This window comes from Numida meleagris, chromosome 4 (assembly GCF_002078875.1).
Source record: "Numida meleagris isolate 19003 breed g44 Domestic line chromosome 4, NumMel1.0, whole genome shotgun sequence".
NCBI classification, from domain to species: Eukaryota; Metazoa; Chordata; class Aves; order Galliformes; family Numididae; genus Numida; species Numida meleagris.
In genome coordinates this window covers 51,773,951-51,790,152 of record NC_034412.1, presented here as the reverse complement: position 1 = coordinate 51,790,152, position 16,202 = coordinate 51,773,951, and the positions used below count along the sequence as shown (strand labels likewise).

Here is a 16,202-nt window from a genome sequence, read left to right as displayed (position 1 = left end):
TTTCTACAGCACACCGCTTAACAGCCACTTTCTTTGTACTATGGTTGCACATTTACACAATGGAAGAAATTCTCCACTATCGGAGCAATGGAGCACTGGAACAGGCTGCCCAGAGAGGTTGTGGAGTCTCCTTCTCTGGAGACATTCAAGACCCACCTGGATGCCTACTTGTGCAACATGCCATAGGGAACTGCCTTAGTAGGGGTTGGACTCTGATCTCTAGAGGTCCCTTCCAACCTCTATGATTCTGCGATATACGTTGAGAATATTCTCAAAAACTGGCCATCAATGGTGGCCTCAAAATACACCTGAAGTCTGCAATGACCTCACTAGGGTTTGGAAACATTCTTTCTACTCTCCTTCCACAATGTTCCAGTAATTAATTCCTTCTGGCTTCACTGGGAGGCACCGCACAACTGTTTGGGGATGTAGCCTTGACTCATAGAAATCCCCACTGTTATGTGAACACATCCCTGAAGGAATTGTTCTTTCTGGAGGGTGAAAGGTTTCTAAGAACCTTGAAATTAAATGAGGTATAAAAAAAATAGAGGTAAAAGTAGAAAATGAATTAATGGGATCACAAGCTCAAAGAAATAGTGACTTTTTCAGGGTAAGTGAGAAATGATAACAGCCAGCTATTCCTGGAGCCTGTTTCTCTGATATCCATCAGTCACCACAAAGCCAGTAATGCTAATTCTCACAGTGCTCCAGAAGTGGAGTTCCTTCAAGATGATAAATCCCATCCCCGAGATCCTTTCCCAAAACGTGAACTGTTCAAGAGAGCAGCTCCCTCCAATACAATCCCTGGGAGTCAAATTCAGAGTTCGCCTTCCCTTCAAGGTTCCCTGTAATCCATAAGCTTGCTGCTTAATTGAAAAGTAATGAAGATATCCATGCTTAGCATTTCCCCCAAGACTGTTGACTGCTATAGCCAAGCTTTTTCCCAGACATGTGAAGAATGCTTAAAGTGCTTGCATCCCTCGGGTGTTGCCAGGCAGCTTTGTTTACTGGCTATCCAAAAAATGACTCTTATCTGTCAGAGGTGGCTGCATACTCCGAAGACCAGCCTGGTACTTAACTTGACTATTAAAAAAATATTATTCATCCACCCTCCCTACAGATCAGCCAGGAAGGGTTTAGGTCTCAGCTCAACATACAAGCTTAAAAAAAAAAAATCCCAGTTTATACAATCTTATAAAAGAGAGCGATGAACACAGCTCATTACCAGTTTTTGACAGGATTTAGCATGTCAGCAATGGAATCCACCTTGTAAGGAGGCACTGGTAGCACCATCTCCGCAGAATAACTTCAGTGGGACAAAGTCCCCCCACTTTTCCCCCCCAGAGCTCTGAAACCCCTGAAATGAGCTTGTCTAGACTTCACACCTCTCCTGTTGCTCAGCTTCTCTTTGAGTTCCAAGCATGGTGAAGAACAGCCACGGACAAGTTTTGAATATATGTTCCAGGATCTTTTAACCATTTTCTTCTAATGTATGAAGGAAATACGACTTCTTATAAATCTAACCCCCTCCCACCTATCATTACATGTATTCAGGGCAAGCACATCACACCCGTGACTCTCCCTTCCCAGACACTACCTAGTGCTCGGCTGAAGCTTTCTTTGGACACCTAGAATAAGTCATGAACAAGTGAGCACTTTTTTAATAGCGCCATTTCCCATTTACTTCATTTCCTTACCAATTTATTTTAAAGTGGACTGTCTTTTTAGGACTGACACTGCTTTCTGCCACTACCAGAGAAGGAACTAGACCATTGTAGGTCAGTAATAACAGAAAAAAAGTATAAAATGGTTTCCTCCAGCCACAGAATATTCAAGACTGCAACTAGTAATAATAATAGGAGACTGCAGGCATTTTCTTTTCATCCATGCACATCTCCTACTGTCCATGAGAACAGTCACAAGTTTCCATTAGCCAAAGATACCAGAATACTGATGAGGCTGTGGGAAGAGCTCTGTTCTTTATTGCAAGTTGGCAAGACTTGCTTTTCTGACTCTATCCCCTGCATGCTTAAACACCATTAGAAGTGGATGAAAAATACAATTAAAGCAATTTCATCTTTGCAGAAAAGGGTATCACATGGGTGAATCAATACACCTCAAAATATACATACAGAGATGAGGCAGAGGAAACCATCAACTGCAGGAATTGAGGTTTTTCAGCCTGAGGAGGTTAAACTGGGTGCGTGACAGAACAGTCATAAGATACATAAACATTTTGCTGCAGATGAAAAGAACGACTTGTTCTCCACATTCAAATGGAGAAGCCAAGAAGGAAGGGCCATAAGCAGTTGGCAGAGAAAACCAAACTAGGCATTAAAAAAAAACAAACTTTCTAACAGGAAAGATAATGAAAGCCATGCCACAGACTGCCTGGACAGGCTTTGAAGCCCCTGGAAAGCAATACCTTCAACCATTCATTGGACAGACGTCTGTCAGGAAGGACAGAAGTATCACTGAAACTTCTTGGGGGAAAAGAGGTGCTCTGTAAGGTCCCTTCCATTTTTTTTTTTAATTACAGATTCTACAGTCAAATTAGGAATGCAGCTGGCGTAAAAAGATGATGGCAGACAGAGGGAGAAGTCCTCTACCTCTGGGTAGTGAAGGATCTTCCAGGTGCACTGGGTGTCCCAGTACAGTGGATGTTTTCAGACAGAGGAATGACACTAAAGTCTAGCAAGGCGTAACAACATCAATACTACATCTTAAAGTGAGAGCTAATATTTATAGTTTCTTATACAGTAATGACACAGCCATTTGCTCAGGTGTATGCATGTTTTTGGGTTGTAAATAGCTCATTGAAAGGACTGTCTCTAATTTTCTCCAGTCTTTTGTTTCTACACCACCTAGCACAACAATGCTGACCATGCTGAGAGCAAGGTAAACTGCAAAAGGAAATTTAACTGTCAAGCTAAGGAAAGAGACAAGCATTTAAAGGAAGCTTACGTGTCTGCTAGAAGCATTCATTTGGTAGAGTCTACATTTAACAGTCTATACATTTAATTAAATTTAGTCAACATTTCCTGAGGGAAATCACTGGTGGGAGATGACTAGGGACCCATAAGAAACCCTTTTTAGAGCTCTGAGTCAAAAAACAGGTCAGGAAAAAAAAATCTCCTCTATATGAAATGTTTACTAAAACCTCTCTGGAGATGGAAGGACTCCGTTTACGAGGCTTCCAGACCAAGGCTCAGTTGAGAAGCAAATTTTTAAAATGCTAAGTAGGCAGAGCTGTCCATTTGACAGTTTGGTTCAAGAAAGTTCAGAGGTTACTCCTGTGATACAGAAGGCTGAGGCTATCATGGAAATCATGATAAATGTGTTTTCCAATGTAATGCCCTGAATGCTAGCACATTTTTTTGCTGAACATTATAGGGATACTTCACCTACTGCATAATTGATTTTCCAGTAAAACTTAGCCTCCTTTCTGATTCCAATAGAAATCTGCAAACCATTTTCTTTAATTATCCAGCACTAGGGTAGGAAAAGGAGAGGATCATGAAAGCACAGCAGTGTTGCTGAGTACTAGAGTTTAGTAGCTCTAAGAATATCTGTTGAACTGTGCACATGCACGTATGTTCACATAAACAAGGATATTCACAATGCCCAACAGGTCTCACAAATCACAGTAATACTTAAGCAACTGGATGTGTCCCCAGCACATATACAAGCATTCAAAGATGTTGGAATGAAACTGAGTTAAAATACACAGCTAGTTTATTTTTTTTTCCTCAGTTTGTTGGGTTTTCCCCTTCATCATCTCAAGACAAATATTTTTTTTTCAATTTGCAGAAAACTTTTGTGCAATTCTGCACAAAACTTTTCTTACTAACGCAAAAATTTCCTCTAATTTTGAACAGAAACTACCAACGCCTCCTATCAACGAAGAATTGAGAAACTGTGCTGCAAATGTATTTGCTTCTGAAACTTACGGAAGATGTAATTTGGAAAAAGTCCTCAGGTCACGTGGTAGTTCAAGACAGTGTGTGCTGTCCAGTCTGCATAAGTGCTGCATACTGTACACAAAGCGTCATCTGACAGTTGGACTAGATTATCTTAGAGGTCTTTTCCAACCTTAATGATTCTGTAATCTGCCTGTAATCAGATAATATATCATAAGTAAATCTCCTATGTAATATATCCCACAACGTAGGTCATACCAACAAACACCATCTCTTCACCAATGCAATGCATTCAGACTGTAGAATTTGTTGCTGTTTAAGAGTGCTTTGGCCCAAGATACCAATATACACAGTCATCCTGCTGACTCTTCCAGGCAATTCAGAGACTCAACAGGAATTCAGAGACGGTGAACATAAAAGGTGCTAGGCGTCACATCAGCCTGCAAGTTATTGGATTTCTTTGCAAAGCATCAGTAGCCAGCTGGCCACATCTTATTCTCAGGTAGATGTTCCCGTAGTCACATGAGCCCATGCTACCATTTGACAGTTTCTAGATAAGTAAGGCTGTCCTGTTTCAGTGAAGAGAGAAAGTACTGGAAAAGCAAATACTCCTAAGTGCTCTGCAAAGGCTTTCTTGCCACTGCTAGCAGAGCTCTGCTGGCAAGCGATGGGAGCATACCACTGAAATGAAAATTCTTATTCCTCTGACAGTGGATCGAAGTACGACAACAATTAAAACGCAACCTACAAGAAAACAACAGCCACTAACCCCAGAACCACGAGAAGGGACACGGCAAGAACTTAAGGCACTTTTACCTTTCCAGTAGTCTATTTTCCAGAATATTCTGAATCAAAACTAATCTCCCAGTGTAAAAGCCCACAACCACTTCATTTCCTTTACCCTCTGAAATAACCTGCTTTGCAGTCACAATTTCCTTCGAAAGCTCACAACATATAGGGCAAAAAAAAATGGGTGCATGAATAGCAGGAATGCGTGGAGAAGGTAGGTAGAAGGAACTGCATGCATTCTTATGTCTGTGGGCTTTCCAAAGCCCTGCTGCGAAACAAGGTTTATCATATTGCAGTAGCGACGGCATTGACTGCTTTAATTCAGAGGTATGTGTCCAGGGGCTAAGGCCTTCTTGTCATTGATACACTTGACTGGCAGGCATGGATCTTCCCTGTCAAAATATCCAAGTGTTTAAGTAATGACTAGTGCCACTTGAGTGGAAAAAACTAGGTGAGCTGTCAATACAACGGGTGTCAGAAGCACATTGTTACTCATCCTAATCACAGTAATTGTACACAGGGAGAGGCAGGGAAGAAAAGGAAATGAATGCCTATCTGCTGGCAACAATGCAACTTCATTTAACCTTAACAGACCAGGCATTGATATCATTTCTTCCTGGCACTCTCTGCGATCCTGGTGTCAAAACAGCTTCTCATTTGCAATGTATGACAATTTCCTCACATCTGAAAAGACACTGCTGCAAGTCAATAGACTATAAATTGCACTTGGAAATGGGATCATCTTAACTAAAGCCTGCCTGCTTTCCCCAGGAGGCCCCAGCCTGCTCCCCCTCCTTTTAATAATTTGTATGTTTAGGTGTTCGGTCAATTTACTCTACACTTGTAATGTCTTATAGCCAAGACCATCAATCAGATTCGGTGTGACAAAAATATCCTGCTACAATATTACAGGTTATTAAAGGGATGATGGGAGAAGGCTGCATGCATTTACCAGGCCCCTTTTTTCTCATCTCAGGAAAGCTGTCACAGACCTGAGCTGGTGATTCATCTTCCCTTCGCTACCAACAGGTAGCAGCCAGGAGTGGACTTGGATGAGTTGCTCTTGACTTCCAGCTCTCATCCCTTCTCCAGCTGCCCACTCCCTCCCGACATTTCTCCCCCTTCTAAGAGAAGGCATAACACATGTGCCATTGCAAAGGCCATATAGGTTATTAGTTCTCAGCTTTCAAAAAAGCAAGCAGAGTCCTAGAAAAGTTTGGTTTCAGTTAAAGGGCTTTCACAAAGGGCCCATCACAACCTGTGGCAATGCATTTTTTGAGGCAGTCATATTCACGCCACAAACGTTTTGCATAAATTTCTAAAATAAATGTTAACAAAATGCTCCCATTTGCATATTATTTTCAAAGGTTTTAAAATAAATATTTAAGTTAGAACACATACTATATTCTTATACATGTAAGAAATACATAAGTATTTTTGAGTATCAGGACTCATACCATTTTTCCTGAGCTTTAAGTCATGGGGCAAAATGGGGAGGAATAGAAGGGCAGCAGCTGACTCCCCAGTTATACAGGCTACAGACTGTCTGCACTCAAGGTGTCTATTTTATGACACTGCACATCACCACCAGAGCCACATGTCAATCCCAAAATTGAAAAAGGAAGGGCTGAATTGAAGTAATAAGCACTAAGAACAACAGGAGGTCTGCATGCTGCCCTGGGATTTCTACAAGTGACAGTCCAGGTCAGGAAAGGTCTAGAAGGATGCAACAAGCAGCACACAGATGCTGGGAAGAGCTACGTGATCTTACTTCCTGTGTTTTCTCCAGTGGGAGAGTCACCCTGACTGCTTGTGATAAACTAGCAGTCTTTATATTTTAAACTAATTGTCTTCTACTAAAATTACAGTATTTCCCTTCTTCTTTTGCAATAGGAGTAGTGTTGTATGCCTGATCCAGAACTCCAGCGTGATATCCTCATGCTGGCAAATCAGACACACAGAGAAACTCTGGAAATAAACAGGTATTTACTTTCTGCACCACAATTGTGAAGTGATCATGAATGGGGACACTGTTACTCTAACAATGAAATACATGCCTGTGTTTGTTAAACTCTGCTCAGGAAAAAGGGAGTCACAGCCCAACTCACCTGCACACTGCATGCTCAAGGTTACGTACATTGCTGAAAATACATAGTTCACAAACAGACTCAGATTTCACCCAAATTTCCCCATGCTGTGCTATATTCAGTTCCTCTTTATTACCTATGGACTGTGCTCAGCTGATACCACTGAAAAGCTCCCTGCTACTAAATGACAACAGGCTGTACCCAGTGAGTGACTGAACTGCAGAAAACCACGTGTGGTACTCACCTCCAGCCTTGCTCAGGACCAACTCTACAGCAGGACACTTGATTTAAAAGGTTTCTGTCACTCTCAGAATAACTTATTGCGTTGTACCTAGAAAACAAGCAAGGGAATCACAGACAAGTTTTTCTGGTCCTTTCTATTCTAGATACAGTACCTATGAGGTGGCTGCTGATTTCTGTAAGGGAGTGGACACAGCAACCCTTAGAATCCTACATCCCATTTTTTCAAGAGGCAGATGCCTACCAATAGCAATGAAATCACAGAATCATAAAATGGCTTAGGTTGGAAGGGACCTTAAAAACTACCTAGCTGACCTTCTTCTGTGAGCAGAACTGTCACCTACCAGATCCAGCTGCCCAAGGACCCACCCAACCCAGCCTTGAGCACCTCCAGAGATGGGGCATCCACAGCTTCTCTGGGCAGCCTGTTTGAAATGAGTATAAGAAAATCATGGAGCCCATTTCCAATGTCATTTCAGCATGGAATCCACGCAGTCTGAGGTGACTGTTCTACTACATGTGCCCACTATTCAGACTCCTCCTCAAGATGGCTTTGTTTGCACAAGAAACAGGGCTCGCAAGACCACAGGGCTCTCCTGATGGCATTTACCTTCAAAAAGGTGTTTTGGTCATGAGACAACAGCTGCATCCCATGCCATGAACTGGCCCTACAAGCAGCCTCTATAGCTGCCACACAGCACAGAGTCCCTCCAAACCAGCAACTCGTGTTTGTTTTCCACTTGTTATTCGTGACTAACACCAGCAATGTTGTTGGGATTTTTGTTTGTTTGTTTAAGAGCAATTTCAAGCATGGCTGATTTCTGTATACAGTTTCTTAACAGAAAAGGTCACAGCCGTTTTGCTTTGCAAGCCATTAAAGAGGAAATTCATAAGGCTAAAATCCTCAGTGCAAATTAATACAGGCCTCAAAACCAACCCTGAGCTCCACAGTTGGCTTTTCTTTAGTGCATCACTCTTCTGTAATTTAGGCAGCCCCAAAGGGGACTGCAGGGCAACAGCATTGCTTTGAAAACTGAAGAAGTGTACAAAATCAGTGATTTTTGAAAAAAAATTTTTAACAGTAGCCATTTTAAAAACAAAACAGCATTCCCAAAATCACAGGCAGCCTCACTAATTTACTATTTTCTTGTGTAGCAGAATTTGGACAGCAGCAGCCGCACTGTGAGTTACAGCAAGGCATGCTGTAGGATGCTATGATCTTTGCACAGCCAGCCCTTTTTTTTATATTGAACTTTGAACACACTGTAGCGTCTGCGCCTGTGGAGAGATGGCCCAGGAAACAGCTAGAATATTAAGTACCCCAATATATGTCTCCCAAAGGGGGCTGCTGCTAATATTATACATTGCAACAACATTGCCTGAATGGTTTATTAATGGTAGCAAAACAGAGTGAATACGACATACAATGATAATAACAATAAATGTTATTTATATGGTGCCTACCCATGACAGCACTCTAGAGGCCTCACAAAAATACACTTAAAATGCTGGCATTGCAGTATTAAAATATGCCCAAAGCTTCAACAAATAAAATAGATTTGATGTTTAAAATGTGATTTACTTATATGCTGTTCCCTTAGCAGCAAATAGACATTTTAGAGGGACAGACAGACTTTTTTTTTTTTTAAATGGTCGACATTTCATTTGTCTGTGTGTTTGGAAGGCACCTTATGGCAATGTGAACACATTTTGAGCACAAGCCATCTGCAGTCAGGTTCCTTTTAGGACTCAGAGCAGATTCCAGAGCAAGAGAAGCTCCTGAAGCAACCAGATTGCATTATGTATGCATGCAATTATAACTGCAAGATAAGTAAAAGCAAACTTAGCTTTAAAATGTACCTAGAGTGCGAGACAAGTGTGACACGACCCAGAGAAGCCTAACCACATTTGAAAGGTTTATTAAGAAACAGTAACAAGACTTTGATCGAGGCCCTATTTATCTGCTAAAATCCTTTCCTTATGCACTTCATCACAGCAAAGCTAAGGGGAGCATCAGCTCATAGCTCTGCCTGAAGACTTCCCCCATTGAACACTCTCAATTATGCACCGAGACATCACATATTGCCTCTTCTCATCTTCCCACGCCAAATACGTTTAAAATAGAAAACACTGAGCACACAGGGAGTGTGCATAGCATAACTCAGTGTCCCTGTGCTCAACAAACGCTGTTTTACAAAAGCGTGTGTGTATTCACACTGCCATTTTCAAGAATAACTATTCCAGTACCATAGAGAGCACACTTCAGGCCAGATAGACTGCGCAGACACTTGGCTGCAAGGAAAACAAGCTATTCTGAACTAAACCTCTGATTAAAAGCATTATTTGCTCTTTACTGGGGGGTTAACTGTAGTAGGTAGCCAAACCCTACACAGCTGCTCACTTGTTCCCCTCAGTGGTAAGGGGAAAAAGTGAGAAAGCTTGTGAGCTGAGATAGTTTAAGAGGTATGGAATACCCCTTTGAGTCAGTCAGCATTCGCTGTTCCAGCTGTGCCCCTCCCACAATAGCTGAAAGTTGGATGTTTTATCAAGATTGTTTTGGTCACAGATCAAAAGCACAGTGCCAGAAGGGTGGCACAGAAGAAAAAAAAGATTCTATCCCAGCAAAAATCAGTACACTTTTAGATACTTTAAATGTACTTAAGTGCGCTGGGTTTTGGGAAGGCTTTTTTGGTTTTTTTTGTTGTTGCTGTTGTTTTTTGTTGTTTTTTTTTCTCTTCTCTAAAGACAGAGAAAATCTGAGGTAACTTACAGGGAAAAGGCCTCGAACTCCATGGGAGAACCTGGCAAACAGGTACATCCTGACAGTAAAAAAAAATCAACTAAAAAATAATAATCAGTAAAGTATCAGTGGATTCCAAGCAGCAGTATTTTAAAAACACCAGAGAATATGACCTAATTTCTCTGTAGAACACACAAATCTTTACAGCAAAACCCTCTTTAATCCCAAGGATCCTCTGTCACCATGTAAAAATCTACTGCTATCCCTCTCCATGCAATAAGCGTAGCATCCTTCTTCAACTGTGAACAATGACAATTCCTCCTTTATCAAAGAACCCAAGGGAGAAAAATCATCTTGTCTTTGCATAAAACACCACTCGTTTTTATGCTTTATATAAAATAATAATGAATGTGGAAGGATCGCTAAGTTCCAAATCAATCACAGTCTTTTGATGTTATTATTAACTGCACATACTCCATTCTTGTGGTTTATGGTATCATCAGAACCCCTCAATTGATTTATACCCTGGTGATCTAGTTGTCTCTATTCATTATCCCATATTTAATTAATATATCCCTCAGAAGGAGTTGTCAAAAGACAAAGTTAATTACAGCAGCAAAAAAAAACTACTCAAAATCACGTGTCATATTTTAGTTCAGTGACAGCTCCCACAAAGGAACATTTAAGCCACTTTTGTACATTTTCCTGCTTCATTGAATAACTACTACTGTATTTTCCCATCCAAATAATGCAGCAGACTGGTCTGTGCTATTTACAAGGCACTTTAGACTGGAAACATTATTATTACGTTACTATATCTTTGAGCTAGGCTTCAAGTCCTGATCCTGAAGAATGAATAAACTGGCAACAAGTTATTAACCTTATTCATCAGGTTCAAGTAGCACCCTTCACTGGGGGAAAGAGAGTATTATACCTGGTATATAAATTCATCAGAATTTTATTCAGAATTATTCCAGCTGTGCAGGCAATCTTTTCTGAGATGCTTTCATTATATTCAAACAAATGACTCCTGCTGGAGGAATGTTTGCAGAAATGGTACATTTTAAGATCACACTGAAAAATATTGATATAAAACAAACATTTTAAGTCTTAAGTGTAAGTATTCATGGCGAGAACTAGATTCCAAAAGTTGCACTTATCCAGAGGTGTAGGGCTCACACATTCTACAAAAAGCTGCCTGGCTTGTCTCGACTTTTGAATATTTCAGGCGATATCTGTGGGATTCCAGTTACAAATAATTGGCATTTTAAGACATGCTTGCAGAATTTTAGTGAACAATTTAAATTATGAGTATGCTGATGAATTTCTATCTTTTTCCAGGTGTAACTTAAAAAAAGAAAAATCAGTCTTCGAACTCCATGTAAGAAGTGAGCTGAAGATGAATGCTGCTACGTATGTAGCACTTGCACTCTTTGTCATATGTTGTGTCACACAGTAAATCTATTAAACTGGTATTTTTAATACTTTTTTGCTAAGGTTCTTTTCTCATATTCCTCTCTTTATATGGCACAGAGATCTGCTGCTCTAGATCTAATAGTAAAATAGTAAATTCTCAGAGGGACATCAGAGTTAGAAATATAAAACATGTCAAAAATGATCTAAAGCTGTCCCAGGGATGGAAATCAATGTTACAGGTACTCATACCTTCCATCACACAATATTTTACTGTATACAGCATACATCTACATTCTTTCTCAAAAAAACCCTTCACAAACCTTAATCAAACAGCTGATTCAAAGACCTTACTACAAAGATTCCCACACCTTTACGACTAATGATTGCTGTCACCCTCCAAATTTTCACCACTGCCAGCACTGCTACTTAGAAAGCAGCAATTATATAAATGTTATTCCAGTTTACAGGTCTGCAGACCTGCCACAGACCACTTACCATGACCTCATGAACCACAGCCTGCAATTTGGGAACTGGAGCTTTGAGATTCAGCTTCCAGCTGTGTGTGTTTACCTACCATCCACTAACTGTACAAGAGAAACAGCTGTGGAATGAATGGTATTGCTACAAAGCAGTTGAGGACACTCACATGAAGAAGCATAACTCTGCTCTTGATATATATATATTTATATGTATTATTTATATATAAAAGCACTCTAACATGTATTTTATTTCCTGAAGTCTCTCTTTTGTTGTCATTCACAGACTTTTAAACATAAAAGGAGGGTTTCAGACTTCAGCTTTTCCTATGAGATTCGACTACAGTGTTTCTAACCACCATAGTGCAACACCACCACTCTGGGATAGGCCAGTCCTTCCCCTAGAGTCCCAGAAGTTTCAAAACTTTCCCAGCGCTGCTCCTTATTTGGGACATGTAACACCAGCATCCATGACAATCATACTATGTCAGAATGTAAAACTGAAAAGTATCTCTGTCCATGGCCAATAACAACAGTTAGCCCATCAGATGGGAAAACGCACCCTAGCATCCTCCTACACAAGATTAGTGCGCTGCTTACTGAACTTACTGGACATTAGTAGCTTTTGTATCCCAAGGAGGAGCGTGGCGAGCATAGTTCTTGTGATCTGCACTGGAAAACAGTGTTATGAACAATGACCTGCAAGAGAAGGATGGTCCTTCACTCCTCAGCCCTTCAAGCTAACATTTTCAAAAGTGAGTGGACAAAACCAGATCCCTAAATCAACATTTGATGTCTCGACCTTACAAAGCACTTAATTGTATTCCATCCAGCAGTTCAGTTCACCTCCAGAGGGCTGCTGCTCTGCCTACAAAGTTGATGATAGTCTTAATGCTTCGCTAAAGTTCCAAGAGCTGATCTATGGATGCTGTTGCACGGGGTGCCTGGAACCCACAGAGACTCCATCCAGCTCCGTTTTATTAGCGTCCCAAAAGGGGAGGCAATTTCTGGAGGCACTATGAATCTATGATCTCCGTGGATCTATGAGTTCATCAGCTAATTCTTCCCATGTTATTCAGCCTATTTAGTGACATTATTTTAGTTTATTAATCATTTCTGAGCAAACTTCAGTTTCTTACCCATTCATTTATTAATTGTAAGTCTAACACACAGCTAATGCAAGCAAGCATTAGCAAGCAGAGACAACACCTAAGGCCCTCAACTTACTTAGGTTTCTTCAACATGTGACAGAAAATATATAAAATGATGAACATAAAGAATATAAATAAAGGACAAGTATAAATAAATATACTATGTAAATCAAAATTATTAATTCTTCAAGTATTGAAAAAGGAGCATACTAACCAGAATCAGAGAGCTTGTCTTTTGGGGTGAGGAGTAAACATCTCCCATCATTCTCTGGCACACTCCCTCCTCCAGGGACCACATGTTTAAGGGTAGAGTATGGTTTCCTTGCAGTGCTGCTTTCAAGTAACATGTGAGCTCATAGTGGCATTGAGATACAGTGATAACAGATACAGGCTGAGGAAAAAGAAAGACAAGTCTGTATAGGATGGAGAGTATCAATATTCATTCATCAATATGGGGACAGTAAAAACACATTTAAAAAAACTTCATCAGGCTGCCTGTGCGCATCCCTGGCACAAATTACCGAAGTTCTCATGAATTTACTGAGAACTGAATAAGTAAATACTCCTCCTTCACTTGTATAGCAAAAAATGGAAGAAAAAAAAGGTTGTGAAGTGTCTGCTTGGGAGTATATACAAACTAAATCAAAGGTATTGTTCAAAATTTACAGCAGGTCATCTCTTCTTTTTTCCTATTTCTTTTCAATATCGAATGAAGGGCTGACCAGCAAGGTCAAACTTTCCTTATTAATGAGGCATTGCTAGAGCTTTGTCTCATTAGGGCACTCAGAACTATGCATTTACTGCAATTTGCAGCACTTAATAGAGAAAGGTCAGAGCAGGTTACGTTCAATTTCCACTTGGCAGAGGGAGGAAAAATGGAAGCAATTCATTTGCACAAATTTGAATAATTCTTCTCAGTCTCCTTTTCTTTATCTATGTCTAGATAATTCCTGCATCTTAGCCCACTCACAATCATCCCAAACCTGCCAACAGGCAGCTTTCTATGAAGGCTGTAATGGAGCTGACAGATTCTATGAATCCAGGTGTCAGAAGAAAGCCATTCGCTCCCCCCCTTCCCTCACTCACAACAGGGAATAGGAGCTGCCTCTAGTGAGCTCTTAAACTTATCATAAATGTATCAAGATTGCTGTGGGCCATGAAACAGCTGTAGACAATTAATCTTTCCACAATTCTTCAGCATAAGAATTGCTTTCTCTGCGAAGTAACATCTGCCATGCTGAGGTGATTATTCATGGGCAATGGGCGCCACCATAGTTTTATGCATAGAGCCATCAGTGGCAATGAAGCAAAATTTATAGTTTTCCCTGGTTCAGTAAAAATAACATTTCGGCTGCATTAAAATGTCATCCATCAGCATTGTCCCAGAGCACAGGGCCCCATCTCATCCAGAGAAATTAAAAAGTATTCATTTTAATGCTAACTTGTGAAGCTTGCAGTGACATTGCTTTTTTTTTTCCTCCTCCTTTTTTTGTAAGCAATATTGAGGAGGAGGCGGAGAACTGAAGGAAAAGGTTACGTGGTGCAGCGAAGCTGAGGATTAAATGTGCTACTGGGGAGTAATGATATACCAATTACTGGGCTGCTGGTTCTTATTTATTCATAACCCCTGAACGCTTAATCAAAAATCCTTGAATCAAATTGAACAACTAAAGAAGGAAAGTTATTTCACAGAGATAATGTAATTCTTCAGCTTAAAAAAAAAAAGCAAGAGGGTGCCAAATGGATATAAAGGCAAGACACAGCTCTTGCCAGAGTGGTAGGGTTAGTCTTTTAAAACATTAGCTTAAAGGAGCAGGGAAATTTAAGCCGGAAATGTAATGGTCGTAATTTACAAGCAAGTTCCTATTCTAATTCCTAGAGTAAAGCTGATTAATGCCTGCTTTGGCAGTGTCCTCAAGAGAGAGGAGTGTGCAAAAACTTACGGTGTGAAGTAAAAGTGCTCTGCGTTGCTAATGTGTCATGGCTAGATTGCAACAGCCATGCTGCCTGGATAGCATCTTCCTTTGGCAAGAAGTGACAAGGGTAAGGCTGCTGTCCCTGGAGGCGCTACTCACATAAGCAAATACAACACACGCCGGATTTAAGAATCTATTTGGATATTCTATGGACAAAATTTATTTTTCCTTGGTAAATATGCAACAGGAAGGAATAGCAGATCACATCTGCTCCTTTTGGAGCTGGACCCAGACTGTGTATGCCCCAAGGCCCAGAGGCAATGAAGAGCTGCAGTGGGTCCAACTCATGTCTGGGCTACTAACATGCCTGATTTATTTTAGGTGGAAAGAAAATATTCAGAGTATGAAGAGATATATGGAAAAGGCTTGAAATTCCAAAGAACTGTATCTAAATTGGTCTCCATTCACGTTTTTAGGAAAATTGGGATACATTAATTTCTGAAGTGGGTTCAATAGAAGTAGCAGTCCGCACATGCAAACTCTTCTGAAAAGTGAATTTAAAGTTATCACCCTTGTCTTTAGGGACAGACTGTTTTGAAAAGCACATCAGCCTTGAGGCTGTAGGTGAAGAGCTCCTCCGCAAAAGCAAGCTTAGCTCTAGGCAGGAGCACACACGAAGCATACTTTATCTTCCTCTACTAGGTTTGACTCAGTGTGTCCACAGACTGATTTTACCAATCAGTTTTATAGTCACATTTTTGCCTCTTAAGCTTTTTCTACAATTCTACAGCATTTATGTGCAGACAAGCTTTACCCAAGGGTTCAAAACCTCTATATTTTGTGTTTTTCTTATGATCAATCTTATTACAATATGAGCACTCAAAAAGAGAAACTCCAGCTTGGATCAGGAGTGAGACCTCAAATCCTTCAGGAATTTATCTGATGCCAAAATAACTGCTGCTGAGTCCAGAACAGCTCTCATTTTATTAAAACAATGTTAGCAGGTAGATGTGCTATTATTATACTACCTAATTCTCCAAGTACAGTTTGTTCAAATAAAAATACCACCTTCTCTATTCTGAGAGTCTCAAAACAATGTTAAATGCACAGTAACAGACAATTTCCAGTCTAGTGCCTATATCCAAGGAGGCAATTAGTTATGATCTGAAAGATAAACTATGTGCCCGTAAGTGAGAAGCAACTCTCAGGAATTGAGTGGTGATAAGCAACTCCAACGAGGAACAAACAGGCTTATGATAAATTGTTACCTACCAGGTTTGGTTTTAGCTTCTTCTGTTTCCTTTGTATTAAGAGGACTGGCTGAAGGCCCATGTTGAGGATGCAGAAGGCTTGTGCTGGTCTCTGGTGCATTCTGCACTTTTTACTGATTGCTGCAGAAAAGAAAAAAATTCAGAAACAATGAGACCTGTCCCCAGAATGAGAGCAAACAAAATCATTGTGATGGTT

General features: G+C 40.4%; 1 long non-coding RNA gene across 2 annotated transcripts in view; it reads right to left on the bottom strand.

The window, feature by feature from the left end:
* The window catches only part of LOC110399155, a 106,269-nt gene that overhangs the window by 85,210 nt on the left and 4,857 nt on the right, over nucleotides 1–16,202 (bottom strand). Inside the window, exons 4-6 of one of the 2 annotated variants that reach the window (XR_002438927.1) lie at nucleotides 16,008–16,126; nucleotides 13,034–13,210; nucleotides 7,041–7,127 (exon numbers count right to left, since the gene is read on the bottom strand). This is a non-coding gene — a long non-coding RNA (uncharacterized LOC110399155). Of the gene's footprint in view, nucleotides 1–7,040; nucleotides 7,128–12,188; nucleotides 12,368–13,033; nucleotides 13,211–16,007; nucleotides 16,127–16,202 lie in introns of those variants that run through there. The other variant, XR_002438928.1, reaches the window with a different exon arrangement.